This window comes from Pseudorca crassidens, chromosome 10 (assembly GCF_039906515.1).
Source record: "Pseudorca crassidens isolate mPseCra1 chromosome 10, mPseCra1.hap1, whole genome shotgun sequence".
Taxonomy (NCBI): domain Eukaryota; kingdom Metazoa; phylum Chordata; class Mammalia; order Artiodactyla; family Delphinidae; genus Pseudorca; species Pseudorca crassidens.
The window spans coordinates 41,277,652-41,282,733 of record NC_090305.1 but is presented as its reverse complement, the minus strand read 5'-3'; the positions used below and the strand labels follow the sequence as shown (position 1 = coordinate 41,282,733).

The window sequence follows — 5,082 nt, the reverse complement described above, 5'->3', positions numbered from 1 at the left end:
TTTTAAAGGGGAGGAGCCCCCTGATTGGGCTTTTCAGCCCACTTAATTGTAGATCTCAGTGAGTGAACTCTTCAACTCCCTTTGAGCTCTGTTCATCTAGAGAAAAGTGATGGAAAGGATTTGGAAAGTTCAGTAGTACTTAAGAGTTGTGGGTGTGGGATAGGATTTATTTAAGTCCAAAGGGATAAATGTTGATTTCAAATAGATGTGTGTCAATCTAACACTATATCTCATTTAAATGGGCATTTAAGGTGTGAGATTAGTTTGGGGAGGAGACCAGGCATACAATCTTGGAAGACTGTCTGTGGCTGCATCCCCTTCTGTTCACGTCATTTAAGTATTTTAAAATTGTGGTTTGGGAAAATAAAGACTTCAACTCTCAGAAGATGAGTTTCTGACATTGTACCTGTGGAGGCAATTTAATATTCCCTATAGACTGAATCCAGAACAGTCTAAGTGCTATAAAAGTAGGTGGCCTGGCTTATTCCCTTGACTGCAGAGCAGGCTGAGACTGGGCAAGAGTGGCTCTGGACCTGGTTTACACCTCCCTCTTTACCACCTCACTAGACAGCTTACAAACGTTCATGGATTTCCTGATGGTAAGTCTGTTGGTGAAGAGTCCTTTCCCTGGTTCCTGACCCTTGAGGTTGCCATTTAGCCCTTTGATTTACCTTTTCCCTTAGTCGAATTTACTGGTCAAAACCTTAGCTGTATCCCATCCTCTCCTTGAGGCATTGTAATAGTTTCAGGAGTCTGATCCCCATTTTGGTTTGAATTATTGTCTTCCAAAGTAACAAGCACAGTCCCCAGCTCAACCAGAAGGAACAATTATGGAATCCTACCGTGGGCAGTATTACCTCCCATGCTCTTTCCAGCTCTTGTAAGCATGGGTTCCACTGTCTCTTTTTTTTTTTTTTTTTTTGCTACCTCTTGCCGTTTGCTCCCCTTTAATGTTTCCATAGTAATCATTAATTCAGAGTTCCTTTGATTGTCTTATTTTTCAATAAACACCATTAATCTAGACGTTGTCAAACTGCTCAGTCAGGAGGTGTGGCAGTGAAGATAAAGGCAAGGCCCTTGCCTTGTCTTTGAATCTTGCTTTATCAGTGCAGTTAGCTCGTGGTGCAGTTACTGGGCTGATTTGCTCTAAGATGAAGGCATGACAGTCTTCCAGATGATTCTTTCTAATTGCACCCAAATGTGTGCACCCCAGTCCAAGCCCTGCCAGCCTTGCTCTTGGATTCTCTCAGCACTATCCTGACTGAAAAGCCCTGCTTCCCTGAGGGGCTCCCAGGACAAGAATCAAACAAAGCTGGTTGGAGTTACTCTCTGAGGCTTGCCAAGAATAACACAGGGGAGGACTCGCTGATCAATGAGAAAAGGACTCCCAGAGAGCCAGGAAGGGGACTGGGAATGGTAGATGGAACTGATATATGATGATTCCATGATCTCCGTCTTTGCTTCTTTCCCCTTTCCTGGATCGTCACCCTAGTTCAAGCTCTGCAGAATCCCACTAGCAGGTCTTGCTGTCCCCATAGTTTACATTCTGGGAGCAGGAAAAGGGGTGACATTAGACAGCAGATCACAGTTTTTAATAAAATTATAAGTTTTAGCAGTGCAATATGCAAAGATCTGTAAAGAATTTAAGAGGGTTCTGATCTGAGAGATTTCTGAGAACTGTTCAGATATATCTGGGAAGGATGAGTAGTGTTTGTGTCAGGGAGGGCGGGAGTGAGCACTGCCAGCAGAAGAAAGTGATGATAGTTCCCTGGTGGTCTAGTGGTTAGGATTCCGGCCTTCCACTGCCGTGGCCTGGTTCAATAACTGGTCAGGGAACTGAGATCCTGCAAGCCATGCAGCATGACTCGAAAAAAAGAAAGGCGCGGCGAACGGCGGCCCGAGAGTAGCGCCCGCGCTGCGGCCCGCGGAACCGCACCGCGACCGCCCGGGCCGGCCCCGAGGAGCGCCCGCCGCCGCCCCGGCCGTCGCGCGCGGACCGAGGAGATGTGGGACATGAGGATTTGGGATATGAATTCATTTGAAAAACCACTTTGGGATTATGAACGTGATTTCTGATGAAACTGGATTGGAATAATTTTCATGATCTTTGTATATTTATATATATATTTTTAATTTTGCATTTGACTTAAAGTGCCATGAGAAAATTTGCATATTGCAAGGTGGTCCTAGCCACCTCCTTGATTTGGGTACTCTTGGATATGTTCCTGCTGCTTTACTTCAGTGAATGCAACAAATGTGATGAAAAAAAAGAGAGAGGACTTCCTGCTGGGGATGTTCTAGAGCCAGTACAAAAGGCTCATGAAGGTCCTGGAGAAATGGGGAAACCAGTCGTCATTCCTAAAGAGGGTCAAGAAAAGATGAAAGAGATGTTTAAAATCAATCAGTTCAATTTAATGCCAAGTGAGACGATTGCACTCAACAGATCTTTACCAGATGTTAGGTTAGAAGGGTGTAAAACAAAGGTGTATGCAGATAATCTTCCTACCACAAGTGTGGTGATTGTTTTCCATAATGAGGCTTGGAGCACACTTCTGCGAACTGTCCATAGTGTCATTAATCGCTCACCAAGACACATGCTAGAAGAAATTGTTCTAATAGATGATGCCAGTGAAAGAGACTTTTTTTTTTTTTTTTTTTTTTTTTGCGGTACGCGGGCCTCTCACTGTTGTGGCCTCTCCCGTTGTGGAGCACAGGCTCCGGACGCGCAGTCTCAGCAGCCATGGCTCACGGGCCCAGCCGCTCCGCGGCATGTGGGATCTTCCCAGACTGGGGCACGAACCCGTGTCCCCTGCATCGGCAGGCGGACTCTCAACCACTGCGCCACCAGGGAAGCCCGAAAGAGACTTTTTGAAAAGACCTCTAGAGAGTTATGTGAAAAAATTAAAAGTACCAGTTCACGTAATTCGAATGGAGCAACGTTCTGGATTGATCAGAGCTAGGTTAAAAGGAGCTGCAGTGTCTAAAGGCCAAGTGATCACCTTTTTAGATGCTCACTGTGAATGTACAGTGGGGTGGCTGGAGCCTCTCTTAGCCAGGATCAAACATGACAGGAAGACAGTGGTCTGTCCTATCATTGGTGTGATCAGTGATGATACTTTTGAGTACATGGCAGGACCTATGGTGGATTCAACTGGAAGCTCAACTTTCGCTGGTATCCTGTTCCCCAAAGAGAAATGGACAGAAGGAAAGGTGATCGAACTCTTCCTGTGAGAATACCTACAATGGCAGGAGGCCTTTTTTCAATAGACAGAGATTACTTTCAGGAAATTGGAACATATGATGCTGGAATGGATATTTGGGGAGGAGAAAACCTAGAAATTTCCTTTAGGATTTGGCAGTGTGGAGGAACTTTGGAGATTGTTACTTGCTCACATGTTGGACATGTGTTTCGGAAAGCTACACCCTACACGTTTCCAGGAGGCACAGGGCAGATTATCAATAAAAATAACAGACGACTTGCAGAAGGGTGGTTGGATGAATTCAAGAATTTCTTCTATATAATTTCTCAAGGTGTTACAAAGGTAGATTATGGAGATATATCATCAAGACTTGGTCTAAGACACAAACTCCAATGCAGACCTTTCTCTTGGTACCTAGAGAATATTTATCCCGATTCTCAGATTCCACGTCACTATTTCTCTTTGGGAGAGATACGAAATGTGGAAACAAATCAGTGTCTAGATAACATGGCTAGAAAAGAGAATGAAAAAGTTGGAATTTTTAGCTGTCACGGTATGGGAGGTAATCAGGTTTTCTCTTACACTGCCAACAAAGAAATTAGAACAGATGACCTTTGCTTGGATGTCTCCAAACTTAATGGCCCAGTCACAATGCTCACATGCCACCACCTAAAAGGCAACCAACTTTGGGAGTATGATCCGGTGAAACTAACCCTGCAGCATGTGAACAGTAATCAGTGCCTGGAGAAAGCCACAGAAGAGGACAGCCAGGTGCCCAGCATTAGAGACTGCAATGGAAGCCGGTCCCAGCAGCAGTGGCTTCTTTGAAATGTAACCCTTCCAGAAATATTCTGAGACCAAATTTACAAAAAAAGAAAAAAATAAGGATTGACTGGGCTACCTCAGCATACATTTCTGCCACATTCTTAAGTAGCAAAAAAGGAAAAGTGCTTTCCTCCTGCAGGATGTAAGGTTTATCAGCCATTAAAACTTAAACTGCTCTCTCTTTCACTAGCTGTGAACCGGCCTTCCTGTCCAAGGACGTGAAACTACATAGTAGCGAGATTGTGCACACTGATGTTTACAAGATTAAGAGTCTTTCATCAAGAATCATTGTAAAGAATATTCAGACTGAAACAATCTACGAAATGTGCTTTCCAGAGAGCAGCACCTTTTATGGTTTGCTTGCACATCAGTCATTTCTGCTGAATGTGCTGTTATAATGAAGAGATGTCCAAGATTTTTTTTTCTGATTAGAACTGGTAGCAAGTATATTAAATATTGATATAAAAATAAATGAAAAAGAACTGGAACCAGATTCAGAATCATGAAAACATTTTTACAACAATTTAAAAAACTATATTAAACAGGGTTTAAAGGAAATTAAAACAGAACTATGAGAAGTACAATTTGTTATAGTATAGTATCAAATTTCTATATAGATTTTATACCTCAGTGGGGGAAAATAACTGATTCCAATGACATTTCATTCTGTTTCATCTGTGATAGTCATAGATGCTTTTTTTTTCCTTGGGGTGCTGAAATTGAGCTGAAAAAGTGGCTCCTTGAACGTAGTTTTAATTGCTTTCTACAGTTGTTTTTTAAATTTGGTTTGTGGGCTGTTGGAATTGTAATTTTTAATTGCCTTCAAAAAATGGAGATTTAAAATAATGTCTGGTTTCACTGAACAAGTTTGATATCTCAGTTGCTCTTGGGTCAGCTGGCTTATAGACTTTCTCTCACACACAAATTTCTTATTAGATTTTCAACTTCCTAACTCGATTCAACTGATTATGTTTAATACCCAAGATTCATACTACTGTACTACAGATTGGTTTTCACAGCGATAAATCTTCTGTTCTTTGTTTATGATTCCACTCAA

General features: G+C 42.5%; 1 pseudogene; it reads left to right on the top strand.

Annotated features, from left to right (window-relative positions):
• Positions 1-2,838: 2,838 nt before the first annotated feature.
• On the top strand, positions 2,839-5,082 carry LOC137232137 (polypeptide N-acetylgalactosaminyltransferase 1 pseudogene; annotated as a pseudogene).